This window comes from Thamnophis sirtalis, unplaced genomic scaffold (assembly GCF_051295495.1).
Source record: "Thamnophis sirtalis isolate CommonGarterSnake01/CBP01778 unplaced genomic scaffold, rThaSir2_p1.2 scaffold_6, whole genome shotgun sequence".
NCBI classification, from domain to species: domain Eukaryota; kingdom Metazoa; phylum Chordata; class Lepidosauria; order Squamata; family Natricidae; genus Thamnophis; species Thamnophis sirtalis.
In genome coordinates this window covers 83,897,937-83,917,820 of record NW_028261386.1, presented here as the reverse complement: position 1 = coordinate 83,917,820, position 19,884 = coordinate 83,897,937, and the positions used below count along the sequence as shown (strand labels likewise).

Below are 19,884 nucleotides of genomic sequence, written 5' to 3'. Positions count from 1 at the left end.
GCTAAGACACTGCATGTACAGGTTCTCTCATTATATGGCAAGTGGTGGAAATGCTCATATTTGGCCATGAAGTTCAATAACTCAAACTTAAATAGAGCAAAGGAAAGCTGTTGATGTTGTATGCCTTGATCTCAGTAAAGCATTTGATCAGGAGATTCATAATAGCCTTGTGGACAAGGTGGAAAAATATGGACTAGACGGTACTACAATACAATACAATACAATACAATACAATACAATACAATACAATACAATACAATACAATACAATACAAATACTACAAATACTAATAATACTAATACAAATAATACTAATACAAATACAATAGTTGAAAGGGACCTTGGAGATCTTCTAGTCCAATCCTCTGCCTAGGCAGGAAACCCTATACCGACAAATGGCTATCTAACATCTTCTTAAAAACTTCCAGTGTTGGGGCATTCACAACTTCTGGAGGCAAGCTGTTCTACTGATTAATTGTTCTAACTGTCAGGAAATTTCTCCTCAGTTCTAAGTTGCTTCTCTCCTTGATTAGTCTCCACCCATTGCTTCTTATTCTACTCTCAGGTGCCTTGGAGAATAGTTTGACACTCTCTTCTTTGTGGCAACCCCTGAGATATTGGAACACTGCTATCATGTCTCCCCTAGTCCTTCTTTTCATTAAACTAGACATACCCAGTTCCTGCAACCGTTCTTTATATGTTTTAGTCTCCAGTCCCATAATCATCTTTGTTACTCTTCTCTGCACTCTTTCTAGAGTCTCCACATCTTTTCTACATCATGGCGACCAAAACTGAATGCAGTATTCCAAGTGTGGCCTTACTAAAGCATTAAAAAGTGGTATTAACACTTCACGTGATCTTGATTCTATCCCTCTGTTTATGTAGCCTAGAACTGTGTTGGCTTTTTTGGCAGCTGCTGCACACGGCTGGCTCATATTTAAATGGTTGTCCACTAGGACTCCAAGATCCCTCTCACAGTTACTACTATTGAGCAAGGTACCACCTATACTGTACCTGTGCATTTCGTTTTTGTTGCCTAAATGTAGAACCTTACTCTTTTCACCATTGAATTTCATTTGATTAGATGGTGCCCAATGTTCAAATTTGTCAAGATCCTTCTGTATCTTAAGCCTGTCTTCTGGAGAGTTGGCTATTCCTGCCAGCTTGGTGTCATCTGCAAACTTGATGAGTTCCCCATTTATTTCCTCATCCAAATCATTGATGAAGATGTTGAAGAATACTGGGCCTAAAACAGAGCCTTGGGGTACTCCACTGCATACTTTCCTCCATGTAGATGCAGTTCCATTGAGGACTACACATTGAGTGCTGTTGGTTAGCCAGTTATGAATCCATCTGGTGGTGATGCTGTCTAACCCACATTCTTCTACTTTATCTAGTAGTAGGTTATGGTCTACCTTATCTGCCTTACTGAAGTCCAGGTAAACTATATTGACAGCATTCCTCTGGTCCACTAATGTCATTTTGTCAAAGAATGCAATAAGATTAGTCTGGCATCATCTGTTTTTGACAAACCCATGTTGGCTTTTGGCTATTACTTTGTTTACCTCTAGGTGTTCGCTAATTCGTTGCTTGATTATCTTTTCCAGAATCTTTCCTGGTATTGAGGTCAGGCTGATAGGTCTATAGTTTCCTGGATTTGTTTTTTTTCCCTTTTTTGAAGATGGGAACCACATCAATTCTTTTCCAGTCCTCAGGCAGTTCCCTGGTGCTCCAGGATCTCCGAAAGATATAGTTCAGTAGTTCTGAGGTCTCATCTGCCAGTTCCTTCAGAACCCTGGGGTATAATCCATCTGGTCCTGGTGATTTGAACTCATCTAGGGTAGACAGGTGCTCACTTACCATTTTCTTCCCTATTTCAATTTGTGTTCCTAATCTGATTTTTGTGGTGCTGTTTTTGATAGGTTGGACTGTTTTATCCCTTTGTGTAAAGACAGATGCAGAAAATGAGTTAAATAGTTATGCTTTCTCCCTGTTGCTTGTCACCTTCATGCCACTTTCTCCCAGCAATGGACCAATTGTTTCCTTAACTTTTTTCTTGTTTTTAACGTGTTGGAAGAAGCTTTTTTTGTTATTTTTTATTTTTGTGGCAAGCCTTTCTTCTTTGTGAGCCTTAGCTTTCCTTATTTCATCTTTATAGGCTCAGGCTGTTTGCTGATATTCTGCCATAGTTATGACCCCCTCTTTCCACTTTTTATACTTATCTTATTTGTCTTTTAATTTATCAGAGAGTTCTTTATGCAGCCATGCTGGTTTCTTTTGGGAGCTGTTATTTTTCTTCTTCATTGGTGTTGTGCTAGACTTGGCTTTTGTAATCTCATTTTTCAAAATTTCCCAAGCTTCTTGAGTTGTTTTCCCCTTGAGGATTCTCATCCATGAAATTCTTTCCACGATCTCTCTAAGTTTATTGAAATTAGCTCTCTTAAAGTCCAAGACTCTAGTTTGACTTTTTCTACTACTTGTGTTTGCATAATGTTGAATTCCAATATTGCATGGTCACTTGTCCCCAGGGTTCCTATGGCTTCAACACCTTCTATCATTTCCTCTCTGTTAGTGAGAATTAAGTCCAATATGGCTGATCCCCTTGTTCCCTTCTCTACTTTTTGGGAAACAAAGTTGTCTGCTAGGTTCGTTAGGAACTTGTTGGATCTTCCACTTGGTGCAGAGTTTGTTTCCCAGTTGATGTCAGGGTAATTAAAATTTCCCATTACTATTGTGGTGTGCTTCCTATATACCTTAGTTAGCTGACTAGTAAAAAGTTCATCTACTTTCTCTGCTTGGTTGGATGGCCTATAGTAAAGACCTATGGCAATGTCATTTCCCGCCCCCCTCCCCAACTTTAATATTGATCCAAATGCATTCAAGATAGTTCTCATCATTGTTGTGCTCTATTTCTGTAGAGATGTACTTATTTCTTATATTTAATGCAACTCCACCTCCTCTTTTATTTGGTCTATTTCTTTAAATAATTTAAATCCTTCTAGCTGTATGTTCCATTTGTGGGTTTCATCCCACTAAGTTTCTGTAATGGCAACAATATCGTATCTGCCCACATTTACTTGAATTTCTAATTTACCCTGTTTGTTCCTCATACTCTGTGCATTGGTATATAGACATTTGAGTCCATTTTGATTGACCCTGTGTTTACTGTCTACATAACCTGTGATATGCCTGACTGCCCCTATTTTCTTGCTACTTATATGATTCATGCACATGGTATGGCACTCACTATTAAATGCTTGGTTTTTCTTGACAACAGGAGTGATAATCTTACCCGCACAAACATTTATGTTAATTTGGGGATATTTGCAGCTGATTAAATAACTATATCCAAAGTATTATCATGAGTGGTTTTGATCATTGTGGGGGGAATGTTGAGTGGAATCCTTGAAATTTCCATTCTTATTCCAATGCTATTCAACATTTTTAAATACCTGGCTTGAGGTAGTGCATATGATAAGAATCTAGAAATATTTGTATAGCACTAGTTACACCCACTTCTCATTTAGTGACCAAGTTCTCTTCAGCAAAATGGTCACTAAATTAACACATCACACACACACACACACACAGAGAGAGAGAGAGAGAGAGAGAGAGAGAGAGAGAGAGAGAGAGAGAGAGAGAGAGAGAGAGAGAGAGAGAGAGATGTTACAAAGATTACTGGTCGTTGCCATCTCATTCAGATAAAGTTCTCTTGTTCAGCTAGTAACTCCAGTATTACTTTCCCTCCATCATGCATTGTTGTCAGGTGCATGAAATTTAGTGGTAATTGCATGCATTGATCACAAAATGATTTTTTTATTACCGTAGTATTTGCTAATAATCACTAACTGAAGAATGGGCGTACATGTAAACAATCTGTGTGATGTAGTAACTAATACAGGCAAATTACATCCAGATCAAGAGTTAGTAATTACCTGTGTACTCTATTGATTAAACCACATTTAGAGTACAGTGGTACCTTGATCCTCATCAGTAATTATTTCTGGAAGACGTGCTGAATACTAAAACTTGGGTACCGAGAAAACCATGTGACCTGCTATTTTGGCCACAAGAAATAGCGAGTCACAAGGCAGCCAACATCAGCAAGTTCTTTTTTTTTTGTATGCCAGGAGAAATACAAGTGTCAGGACAAGATTTCTGCTTCAAAACACGTTGAATACTGAATTCGACGAGTTTTGATGCATCAAGTGCCGAGGTATGACTATATTTTATGCCATTTTGGGCAGTACAGAGATGCTCCACTGAGTTCACAGGATATGTACCAGAATTAGGAGGCCTCTGAAAATCAAGCCTTATGAATAATGGTAATTTTTTAGCTTACAAATAGAAATTTAAGAGGAAATATGAAAGCAGAGAAATATCCAAAGTCTATCATGTCGCAGAAGGGTGTATTGTTCTCCATTGAAACTTAAAGGACAACAAGATTAATGGGTATTAATTAAAGGAGATTGAGACCAATTATCAGTAAAATGTTCTTAATGACAAGCGCCATTAAACAGTTTTCCTAAAACATTATCCAGCTACCTCTCATTTGATGTTTTAAAACTGGCTGGATGACCCTATTAGAAATGATTTAGTGAATTCTTGTACTGTTCATCAATAGCAATCTAATTCTTCTGTGGTTTCCACAACTAACTTTATAGAATATTTGTCCCCTAAAGCAAAAACCATTCATATTCTCTATAGGATTGTTGCCTAAAACATTTTGAGGATCATTTATGCTCAAATGACATGGATTGTATATAGACATTAACAAGGCTTTAATCTTTAAAAAAAAGTAATTATATGGAATATAATATAGTTATTTTAACTTGTGATTGTGTATGTGCGTTTATAGTTGTGATATCTATAACTTAAAAATCTGATTAGATCCAAATTTGGCATTCTACATTTGGGAATCAGTTCTTTGATTGCTGAAAGTTTCTACAAAACTTTCTTTTGTTGTATCAGTTTAATTAGTAATATTTCATTTTGACTGTCGTATTTTGCTATCTCATTAGCTTATTTCTAATTTCAGAGTGCATTTTGTATGCATATAATTAGATTGTCTAGCTCTTTTTCTTTCTTAATGTTTTGTTTTTAAATTTCAGGTAAGTTAAATTAGTTAGGCGGACATTTGCTGGACACAGTATTTAATTAATGCGGTGATAGCAGAAATCCTTTTCTGTAATTAATTATGCAACGTATATAGCAGATATACTGTGGGTGATAAAGGATAGGGAAGTCATAAAGTTTGTTAAAATATATTGGTTTGATACTTATAAAAATAACATCTTTTTCAGTGATATGCAAGTCTGCTTTCAGAACTATAACTATAAGATTTTTTGGGCTTTGCCCTGTTACTTGGAAGGTTCTTTGCAAGGACACTTAAATTTCTTCTAGATAGCCCAGACTTCAGTTGGCTGTAGGTAACGGCTTTTCCTACCATCAGAAACATACAAAAAGTTTATGAGGAAAATGTGAGGAAGGAAGGGAGGCACTCCACATTTATGATTCTTTATGAAATAAAAGTTGTTATTTTTATAATTAACTGCATATGTCATAATATTTTCAATATTATGAAAAAATAGTGATCTTTTTCTTAGGCATATGCAAGGCTAGTATATGTTTAAAATATTTAGGTTGGGTTTTAAGATATAAACTCCTACCAGTGTTGATCATGGGATGAAATTTTACCAGTAATTAATAGCAATATGTCATTAAAGGTGGTAATCATAAAAATGAACATTTAGCCCTAAGTATTCCAAACCCATTCTGTTACACAAGAAAAAGGAAATAGAAAACAGTATGAGTCTTGAGAGTTTTCTTGAAGACTATAGGGATGGGACTTGGTCAATTTCAATTACTAAAGAACTCCAGAGATTCTGTAGGCATGGAGGAAAAAGAGCAAGCACCCTGATTTGTTTCAAATGAGAACAGGTGAGAAGGTATAAACCAGAGGTGTCAAACTCACGGCCCGTGGGCTGGATGCATCACACGCTGGCCACGTCCACCCCCGTTTTAGTGACCGGGAAGAAATTTGGAATATGTCACATGACAACATCATGCCACAAGTTTGACACCCTGATATAAACAATCTGATAAGATTAAGTTAGTCCTTTAGGTAACTTGGCAGCAAATCATTTAATCTTTTAAAACTTAAAACCAACTTTTTAAACTGGATTCCAACTAAACTGCCAATTAGCAGAGAGATCACAATTTACTGTCACACAAATTAATCATTTAATTCAGCCACAAGCATAGATGACAGTTTTAAAAAAAGTTTTCTGGCTGTTGCCATCTCCCCCATCCCTATAAGAAACAAATGATTTTGGAAGCCCAATCCTTCAGAGACAAGGACTGCTCCAAGCTGGCACCACCCAAATGTTGATTTCTTTATGTTAGCCACAGTGTTTCTTTCCCTCTCTGAATCACTTTTGTGTTTCCTGAATTAAATATATTTGTACCAATATGTATGTATAGTATATGTAAATATATACATGGAACTGTATTATACTCTTTTATATTAAAAGAAGACTACTCTTAACATTTCTGTAAGAACAGTTACACTCCCTCTTGGAGCCACATTAAATCCCACCTAAGTATTAAGATGGTAAATTGTTCTCTTCTTGTTTAATCAGCATGATATTTAAACAGGAATTCCAATTTCTGGTATTTCACAGTAGATGCTGCCTTGGTAACCATTATTAGTCCAAAGCAAGGAGCATATTGGCTATTTTAAGGGAGTATTCTGTAAAAGAGAGAAAATATTTTCCTTTTTTAGGACATCATATGGCGGGTCTTCAGTCCATTCAGGAGGCAGAAGCCTATTTGTGATGTGTGAGGTCACTAATGTGGCCCTCTGCTGTACCCCAAGACTGGATGCCCTACATCCAAAGGTTAGTGAGTGTAAATTAGGTTAGGTATTTATAGCTTTATTAGAAAGGACATACCCACACATATTGAATTTCCTTAGAAATTTTATCAAGTCCTATGATTGAAGAACTTAAAAATGGTCAGAAAATTCTTGAATTTAAAATACTAGTCTATGCACTGTAAGTTGGAAGTGCTTACCTTAAGCTTGCATTTTACATATCAACATAGCATATTCTAAAGGAATCCAAAATAAGAATTGTTTGTAGCATTCCTTATGCAACTAGTGAGACATTAAATCTTACACACTTCTTGCAATAATAGTTCAAATTAGAACAGAGTAATTTTTCTTCATTTAAAATACCAGATTTTACTAGGAAATAGAGATACAGGATTCACTATAGAAAAATAAATTAACAGTTTACTCCCCAAATGACTGAATTTTACAAATTTTTCTTTTAAAAAGAGAAGCAAAATATATGCTTTCAAATTCTAATCATCCCTATTTTCAAGTGTAATACTTTTTAAAACAATATTTCTGATTACTCTAGTGACCAAACAAAGATCTGCTTGCTTGTCAGAATATACCAATAGCATCTACAATTAAAAAAAAGGAATTATGGATTTTATAAGCAGTTGCTTTCCACATTTGTATGGTTTATTACTGCCCTGTCCTCGTTTCTCTGAAGAGATTTGTTCTCCAGGATTTTGTTGGCTGTATTAGATGATTGCATTCTTTGAGATTGACTTTTTAATACTTATTTTTAGATTACTGTTTATTTGTTGGAGGACTCAAAAAATTGTTTCAAAGTATTTTGCATGTCCTTGTTTTGATTCGGCATATGTAATCCTTTCCTTTCATAAATGAAGTTTGGAGAAGAAGAATAGAATCTTTTTCATCATGCTGTAGCAAAACTGCCTCTTTCTCAAACTCAATCACACCTCTAAAATAAATAAGAATTTCTCATGGGAAAGAATTTTGGACAAATGAACTGCTATGCGTTTTGTATTAATTCTCAGTTCTTTCCCTTTTCAAAATTGCCATGTTGTGGATAGTATATGTTGGGTGAATTGTTTTCTTTGTCCTCAGCTGGCTCTTGTGCCATGCACTATCTACTGAAGTCTGTACTATACAATAAAGAAGGAGAATAGCATGCCCCTAATGTAAGCATTTTAATTAGATGCATGGTAGACATCATTGTAGAAAAAATAGTTAACTATCAGTAACCGTTTGCAACTATATAATAAATAGCAGTTATTGATGGCCTATTGCAAATACAATCTAGTGCTAGTAATCTGTAGCATAAAATAAGTTTGCATGTCAAATCACAGAATGTTTGTATAAATTCTCCAGAATTTTAAAAAGAATGATTGCACAAGAAAATAAAACATCCTGTTCAAAAGGTTGCTTCTCTTTCTCTTTTGTGAAAGATGTCCCTAAAGAGATTATTTTTACTGGTAAATTATTGGTAAACTTTGCTGGTAAATTACTTTTATTTCTCTTTTTTTTCTAATTAGTGTTGTGATACTTTTATCTTCTTAGTGTCTCTTTTGTCATGCAGTGAATACTCAGCATGTGGAGACTAGTGTTAAAGTTTTCTGATGTTTTGAGAACCAAAAGTAATAGAGGGAAGGTATGTTAGATAAGTTTAGTGACTCTTGTTATTACAAAAATGAAAATGTATTAATTTGTAAGTAACATAGAAAAGTATCATGATCCACAGGCACAGATGCCATCTTAAATGAAACGTGAAAGAGTAAAAGAATCAAACAAAACTTTAAATTAATAGAAGATTGCCCTTCCTAATTGGATGATAGTGGTATTTATAATATGCAGAGTATTATATAGTAGTGTACAATATAGGCATTTTGAGTAAATGAGTGTTGTCCCAGAATGCTCAGGTCCTTTTACCAGATGTGCAGGCTCGATGAACCACTTCAGATAGATGGCGGGGAGAATAAATATTTTATTTGTAACAAGTTCTAAATGGACTCTTTTATACAATTTTGAAAAGCATGCATTGCCATGGGAAAATTATAGAAACATACAACCTTATAAACCAATAATTAAGAATAACATCATGCATACCACTGTTCCTTCTAAAGTGCGCCTTGCGCGGCTGCGCACATGGCTGCAATACGACGTGCAGTAGTTTCTTTTTTTTTTAATCAAAGATTCTTTTATTACATTTTCATTTTCCTTTATACAATCACTTAAATACTGTGCAGTTAAAAAAAAAGAAGCAATAAACAACTCATAACACTTCTATCCTACATACACCCTTCCTTCTACCCCTCCAACTTTCATTTCTCCCTTCCAACAATCCCCTCTTCTACTTCCCCTCCCCCTCAGCCATTCCTTTCTCCCCTTCCCACCATCTCACCCTCCTTACATTCCCTTCTCACTCCCTCTTAATTCCCCCCTCTTCTTTCCCTCTACACCTCGCTTCGGTGTATTTCTAGTATTCATTGGTCTATTTGTTTTGTACTAAAACAAAAGGAAAATAAAAGGAAAAGAAAGAAGAAAAGAAAAGAAAAAAGGAAAAAAAAGCAACAGTATCCAAGTGCATTCATTGTTCTGAAAATTTAGTCTATATTTCCACCCTCCCCCCCACCCACCCCCTGAACCCCCCTCCCTGACCCCCTTCCGACTTCCCAGGTCCCATTCCTGGCATCGTTCTTTATCAAGCAAAGTCTGGAGTATATTGAAACCAAATAGATTAGAAGTTACAAAATAAAAAAAAATAAAGAACAAAAAAGAAAAGAATAATAAAAAGAAAAAAAGGGGGGGAAACCGCCCCCCCAAGAAAGAGAAGTCAATATACTCTCTAACATTAAACTCAGCTTCTCATTATTTTTAAAATCTTAAACAATGTCTTTACCTGCTTCCGCATATAAATTCTATACCTCCCATCCTGCTTTTACCCGTGTCCGCATATATATTTTATCCTCATCCATTGCTCCTCTAATATTTACTCCACCCTCGTGTAGACTCTCCAGATAATCTTTCTTAACCTTGTATTCAAATAACAATTTATACAAAAATCAGCTTACATTCTGGATCAAGGTAATCTAATTGAACTTTCACTACCCTTCCATCTACCCCACGCCACCCGACTCCATTCATCCCAAACCACAATCCAAGAAAACTACGATCTCCGCTCTCCTCGCCCCAAAGAATAGATCATGCGCAGTTTAAATTAAGATTCAAACAAGTCTTATATAAGTCCCATACAATATATGTCCAAATTCAGCACCGCTTCTTTCAGTCTCAATATCTCTTCATCGGTATACAGCTTTGTCATTTTATACCAGACAGGAGTCCTGAAATTTTATTCAAATTAAAAATTTAAGAAGTATTTTAAAGGCAGAGCTGGATCTTTATTCTTTACTCTTCTGCCCTTCCGGAAGGGGAAAGCAACACCCTCCGCCTTGTAGCCACGTGTCCCGCTGCTTATCTTCTCCTTCTCCTTGTCTTTCTCCAAGTCCGGGTGAATCAGGAAGTCCCGCCTTCAGGGTTTTGTAGTAAAAATCTCGGGCTTCGCAAACAGAATTGAGACGATATTTTTGGTTCTCAAATGTGACTGTGATACCAGATGGCACTTCCCATTTATATTGTATCTGAGAATCTCTGAGTTTTTCAGTTAAGAAAGTGTAGTCTCTCCTTGCTCTTAATATTTGAGATGGTATTTCTTTAAAAACAATCAAGTCCTGTCCATCGATTCGCAGCCTGTTATTGTAGAACTTCTGTATTATCGCATTTCTGGATTCTCTTGTGGTGAAATATATAATTATGTCCCTCGGAAGCTGTCGTTGTTTTGCTACACACGAGTTCTGGCGATAAATTTTTTGAATCTGCCAATCAAAGTTATATCCCGGACTTCCCACCGAACGTCTGAAAGCCTCAGAAAAGGTCTGTTTCAAATTCTCCTGTTCCTTTTCACGCAATCCTCTGACTCTTATTGCAAACGCAGTCTTATTGTAATTTATCATAACGAGTTGTTTTTGAGCATTTTCAACTTCCTGTTGTAACGTTTGAATTTTAGATGTCAAATTAGAATTAGCTTTTTCCAAAAGTTCCAATTTGTCCTCCATTTCAGAAACATAGTCTGTCATAACAGTCATAACTCTGATCATATCTTCCCTTGTTTGAGCAATCTTGGCGTCCAGTTTATCATATAAGTCCGATAAAAGTTGTTTAATTTCCTGTCTGAACTCTTTAAGGGTTTCAAAAAGAAATTCTTGCGTTAAGAGATCTCCAGTAGAGGGCGTGGGAGGCAAGGGCAGCGATTTTGTAACAATTTCTTGAGATGTATTATTAAGGAAACGCTTAGACTGCTTCGATTTGGGAGCCATTATAAAAAACGCACAAACAAACAAGCAAACAAACAAAGTCTCTGCTCCCCTCGGTTTTAAATGGGATACTATTTATAGACTTTTAACAGTTAATAAGGAGAAGTCTTCAGGAGAATAGAGCTGATTGAGTGTGTCATATATCAAACGCAGAAGCTATAAAATCGCCATCTTGTAACACAGCTGGATAAGAAAGCCTTTTACAAAATTGAAGCTGGTATTTTGAATAGTAATAAGAAAAAAATTTACAACTTCAAGTTAATATTTGGTTTTGAAGCCATTTCAAAATTTATCTGCCTGCAGTTAATAAAACTCTATTGCCTGAATATGCAGCTTTAAGTAAAGAGGCTGAGTTCCCCTTTTATTTTGAAGTTTAAGGCTTGGCAAAACTTTCAGTGAGTAAACATTGTAACAAGACCGTTCAGCAGATTCATCACCATTTAACTTCCAGATAAGCAAAGTTAATGAAGGAGTAAAATTCTTGTAGAAATGAAACTAATTAAAAAGCTTCTGCTGGTCTATTGTGAAACCAAAACATATGATAAGCAATCTCTTTTGTTTTGAATTCTTGTGAATTCTTGTGAGAATTAACAAAAAGTGTTCATTATTACCGGAGAAACCAGCCTGCTCGGCGCCATTTTAAAAGCCTCTAAGTAAATAATTTTTCGGAGGAGAAAAAGAAAAGAAGCTAAAATGTTGATAAACAATTATTGTCCACGGAAACGGATTCAGCTCGTGATAAGATTAAATCAAACAAAACTTTGAACTGAGTGGGGGAGACCTACTTTGTCCTGCACAAGGCAGTTTGAAATTCCCAGCACGGACAGCCGTTCTGCCTTGGGCTAGCCCCCCTTTCCCTGCAAGCACAAAAGCTGCAAAAATCGAAGAGCATTTGCCAGCAAAACAATTTCTTCTTTCCTTCTTGCCTGAAGGATAAGAAAACCTGATAAGACGTCAGATGGAAGATCCTCTAAACAGGTACGTAGCCAGGAATTCGGAGGCAGCTGATTTTTTTGCTGCCACCACCAGTAGGCTCCTCCCAGGAAGTCCCGCGACGTGCAGTAGTTTCTAATTGCCCCGCAGAGTCACGTTACGTATCTGGACACGAACTACAGAGCGGCTAAGGAATCGCAATCAAAAACCCCTCCAGCTAAACCTTTCCTACTGCAGTACATTGCCGCCCGACTTCAGGATTCTCCCTAATCAGTGTGGGTCGAAAAGAAAAAAGGGAAAGGGGAGCTTAAAGGTTCAAAACACTGGAGCAAATGCTTCAGAGGCAACAGTTTTCACGGGGAATTAGAACAGAGAGCCCTGGAGTTTTGCTGCCCCCCCCCCGTCAGACCTCGCTTTCCGCACGTGCTGTGTGATCGGCTAATTTGCTACTGCCTGGGCTGGCTCCCCGGTTAGATTTTTGCTGGGAGGGGAAGCTCCTTGTCTCCGTCTCTTTTTCTCCCTCCTCGGCCCCACCCGACTTCAGGATTCTCCCTAATCAGTGTGAGTCGAAAAGAAAAAAGGGAAAGGGGAGCTTAAAGGTTCAAAACACTTGAGCAAATGCTTCAGAGGCAACAGTTTTAACGCGGAATTAGAACAGAGAGCCCTGGAGTTTTGCTGCCCCCCTCGCCCGGTCAGACCTCACTTTCCTCACGTGCTGTGTGATTGGCTAATTTGCTACTGCCTGGGCTGGCTCCCCGGTTAGATTTTTGCTGGGAGGGGAAGCTCCTTGGCCTCCGTCTCTTTTTCTCCCTCCTCGCTTCTCAGGGCTCCACCAATGGGGGAGCAAAGCCCAGCGCCAGGCTTTGGGCTAACACAGGGGTCTGCAAAGTTGGCTGTTTTAAGACTGGTGGACTTCAACTCTCAAAATTCTGGAAGTTGAAGTCCACTAGTCTTAAAAGAGCCAACTTTGCAGATCCCTTGGCTAACATGATTGATGCCCTTGGAGTCGGAAAGAAGCGAGAGAGCCCGGTCACATGACATCAGCTTTGTGACCACAGTGCTGAGTAATAAAACTTCCAGTCCCACGTTGTAATGAAGGAGTACCTATATTTGATAACTCATTGGGATTTTCAAAGTCATTGAGAATATTTTTGCTTTTAATCTAATTAAACTTCCTATCTGTCAGTTTAAAATAGTGACTTCCAGTTAAATCATTTGCAAACTAAAATCACTACTTTATAAACAAAAGGAAGGTGTTTTTTTCTCTTATTTGTTATGGTAGAGCCATTTTAACAATCTATTTATATTTGCAAGTAGTATGCAGTTTAGAAATTTTTTAGAGTTAAAACCTTAGCTACAATATAAGTACTTTAAAGTCATCCACGCACTTCACTGGGTTGTAAGAGGAGTAAGATTTGAAAAAAGTGGCTAAAATATTTTTCACTTCATTTTTTTTTAGTTTTGGATAATGCAATTTCCTATTCTGTTTAGCTATTCATTATTAGAATATACTTTTTCCAATAGCAAGCAATTTCTGTGTGAGCATTCATGAAAAAAAATAAGATTTTATGAGTCAAATTATTTTTTTCATATTAAAAATAATAAGATTTAATGTTTTGCTATTAGTTTTGCAGTAGTAGTAGGTTACTGAAACCCTCTGTACAGAGAGGAGCAAATTCCCACAAATTTTTAAACAATCAGCAAGCATTGTTGAACATGCAGGCAATAAATCCTTGAGTTTACAAATTAATGATGGAAGAAAACTCTTAGATGTGAATGAGACTTTAATTATGGGGATTTTAATAATTTTACTCATTTAAAATAGCAAATTGTATATAATACATTCACAGAAGCATACAGTGTATAGACAATTTTTGCAATTGAATGTTAACTCATTAAAATGAAGTATATCAAGTGAAATTCATTAAAATGAAGTATATCAAACATTTACTATTTTAATATTACTGGTATTAAGTGCCATTTATATATTCATTTCAAAGATAATTGTAATAATTGATAAACCCTAACCCTATAGGTACATCATCAGTCAGTGCTGATGTCGAAACGTAAAGCTGGAGTAAATGTTGTTACGAAGAAAAAGTGCAGCTGGAAGTTTAAACCAGAATGGTTGGGAAAGTTAGTAGAGATTGAATTGCCAACTTCGTCTAGAAAACAGTTAACAAAACTGGGTGACATCTTCACTTATCGTGAAAGTAGTGACGACATTGTTTGCCAGATATGCCAAGAAGCTTGTACAGGTGGCGCATTCGCCACTGGAAAACGATGGAACGATTAGAAAATTGATTATTTGAAGCGTCATATCAATCAGAAGATTCACCTGGATTCGGTCACTAAACTACGATGCCAGAAATCTGGAGGGCTGCCGAGGCTACTGACTGAAAGTGCAGAAGACAAAGCGAACAGAAAAGAAGTTTCACTGCGCAGAAATGCCAATGCTGATGAAGTCAAAATTTTGATTGATAATGTGTTGCTGGCCATAAACATGAATGTGTCAATATTATCAGTCAAAGCCATACATGACCACATAGGCAAGTATGTGTCCATTCCAGAGAGCTGGCGCAGCAAGAATTATGGCTTTGAGTTTGTGGAGTGCATCAATGCAGTTGTTCAGAAAGCATGATCTATGTAATGCCAGTTGTCATACTCTTATTGCTGATGAAAGCACCGATGTATCAGTCACCAAAATGTTGATTTTGTATGTGAAATTCCGCCGGTCTAATGCTGCGATTTATAAGACCGTGTTTGTAGGAATTTTACAGTTGTCAACATGCGACAGCACAGCAATCACAGCAGCCATAAAAGAGTTCTATGCTACAAACAACATCAACATTCAAAAAATGGTCATGTTTATGTCAGACGACGCGTCTGTGATGCTGGGTAAGCATAATGGTGTGGCTGCTCAGCTTCGTCGAGATGTATCCCATTTGCTTGAACAGCACTGTGTGGCACATCGAGAAGACCTGGGGATTGATGATGCATGTAAGCACATCTCACTGATGAAAGACATCGAGACTTTACTACGAACTGTCTACACTCTGTTCTGCCGCTCTTCTGTGAAGAAAACGGCATTTGCAGAACTAGCAGAAGTTCTTGAGTGTGAAGCAGTGGCCTTCAGACCATTGAATGAAGTACAATGGCTTTCCAGACATTTTGCATTGCGAGCATTAATGAAAAACATTACAGTTTTGGTTGAGTACTGTAAAGAGCAAGCAGAAACACACAGTGACCCAGTTTGTAAATATTGTTACAGAAAGTTGACGGATCCACAGATTCGTGCTGCATTGATTGTGTTTGACAACGTTGTGCACGAATTAGCCGAGTTGAACAAGCTGTTGCAAAGAAGAAACCTGACACCAATAGAAGCCATTCAGTTTGTGATGGCCAGAATAAAAAAGCTTCGCCTGCAGTATTTAGGTGAAACGGTTTACTGGAATAACAAAGCTCGCGAATATATGGAGAGCAACCCAGACATTGACACGGCTCCTATACTCAGATTTATTGAACGTTTGTGCTTGCATCTTGACAGTTGTTTTTGAGACAATGAGCTGACAGATTGGAATATATTTGAAACTGCTGCTCTGTCGAATGTGAATTCTTTTAATTTTGGGGAAACTGAGATTGTAACTCTGGTTGGAAAATACCAGCATTTCTTTGACGATTTGGATGAAGTCAGCATCACATCAGTTGTACAGTCACAATATCGTGACTTCAGATTTCTGGTGTCAGAGAAATTCAAGTCTGGATTAATGCACTCATTTGAGGATGTAGTTCAGTTTGTACTAAGAGAGCAACAGTTTGGATTGCTGTCATGTCTGCTGGACATCTGCGCAACATTCCAAGCATCAAGCGCTGATTGTGCCATCAAGACCAAAGCTCGCAGTCGGCTGCAAACTGAGCACTTGGATATGCTGATGCGAATCCGATCTTACCAGACTGAATTGAATTGAATTGAATTTATTAAAATTTATAGGCCGCCCTTTTCCCTGAGGGGACTCAGGGCGGCTTACAATCACAAGGGAGGGAAGTGCAACATCAAAAACAAAACAAAATGTGAACAAAGAAAAAATAGTAAAACACAACTTTCGTTCAACAATCAAACACTCGGGCGGGTGAATTAGGAACCTATCCCCAGGCCTGCTGGGAGAGCCAGATCTTGAGGGCTGCGCGGAAGGTCTGGACGGTGGTGAGGGTACGGATCTCAGCAGGGAGATCGTTCCACAGGGTCGGAGCTGCAACAGAAAAGGCTCTCCTCCGTGTGGTCGCCAGTCGGCATTGACTGGCAGATGGGATTCGGAGGAGGCCCAGTCTGTGCGATCGAATTGGTCGAAGGGAGGTAATCGGCAGGAGGCGGTCTCTCAAGTACCCGTACAGACTTCAGCGGCGCAGATTGATCTTGACAAAGTGTACTCGGAATGGTTGTTAAAGAAAGACAGACGTGAGAAACTTTAAGATGAGACAGACTTTCAGTGAATAACAGTGTACATTACCATAAACACTATACAAGTATTTTAATATTTTAATAATATTATAAGTGATACTGATATATAACACTTTTAATTAAACATGTATCTTGAATAAATATAACTTTGACTTTCAAATAACACTGATTTCGTTGTTGTCTTGGTTGACATCTGTGAAAAAAATTCAGGTGCTCAGGCATGAAAATGTGCCACTCAAACACTATACTTTTCCACCCACACTGAAAAAAAATTAGAGGGAATATTGATGCATACATATTCAGTAGTCATAGTAGCACTGTTCAACTAAAGGTTATGAGATAGGCTAAGACCTTTGTCTTATTAATACTCCCCTTTACTAAAAACACTCTTAAGCAACGTGGTACCAGGATCTTGTCATCACCTTTAATTGATACTGTGGCTTTTTAATTTACTAAATATAGCAATAGCAATATAGCAATAGCAGTAGACTTATATACCGCTTCATAGGCCTTTCAGTCCTCTCTAAGCGGTTTACAGAGAGTCAGCATATTGCCCCCAACAATCTGGGTCCTCATTTTACCCACCTCGGAAGGATGGAAGGCTGAGTCAACCCTGAGCCGGTGAGATTTGAACCGCTGACCTGCTGATCTAGCAGTAGCCTGCAGTGCTGCATTTAACCACTGCGCCACCTTGGCTCTTGCTTCAGTATGTCAGTAGTAAATATTTTATCAATACACAAATAAAATTGGATAAGGCTAAATAAATTGGGCTCTCTTAACACAAGCATATTTTGTCCTAAGATGTATAACAGATCTATTTTATCCTTGCAATTTAGTGATTTATATAAGAGGGTTGTATATATGGTTGTGTGAAAAAGAAAGTACACTATCTTTGAGTTCTATGGTCCTGCATATTGGCATAGTAAAAATCATCTGATCCTTAGCAGTTCTTAAAAGTAAATAAATACAACCTTGGATGAATAATAACACATGACATGTTATTACCATGTCATCATTTATTTTACAAAAAGAAAGCCAAAATGGAGAAACCATGTGTGAAAAACTAAGTACACCTTAATGATTCAGTAGTTTGTAGAAGCACCTTTAGCAGCAATAACTTGAAGTAATCATTTTCCATATGACTTATCAGTCTCTCACATAGAGGAATCTTCTTTACAACATAGCTTCAATTCATTGAATTTTATGGACATTTGTTTATACACAGCTTTCTTGAGGCATTTCCATGGCATTTCAATCAGGTTGAGATCTGGAACACCACAATTCTTTTTTTTAACCATTCTGTTGTATATTTGCTGGTGTGCTTGTGATCGTTGTCCTGTTGCATGATGTAAGTCAACCTTTAGCAGTGGGATAGATGGCATCACATTGGACATTAGAATTCTTTGGTATATAGAGGAGTTAATGATCTATTCAATCACTACAAGAAATCCATGTCCTGTGGCTACAAAATGAGCCCAAATCATCCTCTCTCCATCACTGTGTTTGACAATTGGGTATGAGATGTTTGTGCTGTGTTTAGTTTTTGCTGCTAAATGTGACACTGTGCATTATGCCAAACATCTTCACTTTGGTCTTGTCTGTCCAAAGGACAGTGTTCCAGCAGTCTTGGGATTTGTTCAGATGCAACTTTGCACACCTAAGCCTTGCTGCCATGTTTCTTTTAGAGAGAAGAGGCTTTCTCTTGGCAACCCGTCCAAACAAACAATACTTGTTTGCAGTGGCAAGTGATTCCACAAGGCACTTGAAGTTTTTGTAAAACAAATGGTGGCATCATTTAATATGTCATGCAATGTTGTTCATCTGACATATTTATCTACTTTTAAGAACTGCTAAGGACCAGATGATTTTTAGTATGTCCTGATATATAAAACCGTATAACTCAAAGAGCGTGTACTTTTTCACATGACTATATCATAGTAATAGTTTGGGGGTTATATAGTTATGAAATTTGAATGTACTAGTACATGGATGTCAAACTCACTGCATCACATTGCTCTCACGTGACATAGCGTGACTGTTTTCTCATTCGCTAAAATGGGGTGGGCGTGGCCATTGTGTTATGCATCCAGCCCTTGGGTCGCAAGTTTGACATCCCTGTACTAGTAGGTTACAAAATCTGGGATTTCTTAAGTGAGAAGACTACTTTAGGGATAGGATTTCCTGAGAAGACAGACTGGTTATAAATACTAGTGTTCCATGGTCAAATGTACTGTTTCAGGAATATTGTATCTATTAAAGCATATCTCAACTGAATTAGTTGCATATCAAAAAATATTCCAAAAATGATTGTACTGGCTTTAGAAAAGAGATGTTTTTTTAAAAAAAGAACTGCATGTATATATTTTAAAGTCATAGTTGCAGATTTTTGAAGAAGACTGAAAACATTGTGATGCTGATTTTTAACAGTATCAGTGTTTTAGTTGTCTAAACTGCATCTTGTTCCACATACAGTACTTTAAGAATTCTGTTGCATTAGTTGATTCTAGCTGCTAATAAAAAATGTTACCATTTTGTCCTGTTAAACATTGGTAATGTTCCAAATCGTAAGTTTAAGACTAGTAGTAAATATGTTACATATTTTATATATTATGATTTAATTAATGCAATAATTTTAATATGTTAGAAAGTAGATTTGTTCAGAACTTTATTAAAATAACATTCAAATGTTATTCAGCTGCAGATTTTCTTTTCTACAATGATTCTCCTTGTAGTATATATTAAATTGCTTTTTGCTGTATAAAATCAGCCTATTTTCCAATTATCCATAAAGGTTGATGAACTGTGTGTGTGTGTTTAACATGCTAAGCTTTTTATGAGTTTTATGAACTAAGTGTTTAATAGATAATCACATAATGCAGTTATAAATGATACATCAAATTCTTAAATTCATGATATAAGAAAGATTTTAAAAGTTGGTTTTCAAGATGGATATAATGATTTTAACAGCTAACTAAAAATATATTTCAGAAGCTACATGGGGTGGGGGTGGCAAATATATTACTGCAAAAATAAAAATATACCAGGCTATCATAATTTTCTGATGATCTACAAGTGTAAAACAGATGGTAATATTTAACTATAAGCAATATGCTGCAGTCTATCAGGCTGTGATAAATAACCACTTTTATATGAATATAGGTGTATTGTTCTAATTTTTACCAGTGTAAAATATTTGCATTAGAACAGTTAAGATGATTAACTGAAATGACATTAAATGATATAACTGATATAGCTGCATAAATAATA

General features: G+C 36.9%; 1 protein-coding gene and 1 pseudogene across 4 annotated transcripts in view; both read left to right on the top strand.

Moving 5' to 3' along the window:
- The window catches only part of STXBP5 (syntaxin binding protein 5), a 150,668-nt gene that overhangs the window by 82,582 nt on the left and 48,202 nt on the right, over positions 1–19,884 (top strand). The gene's annotated exons all lie outside the window — the stretch shown is intronic.
- Positions 14,091–16,099, top strand: LOC148045059 (zinc finger MYM-type protein 1-like; annotated as a pseudogene).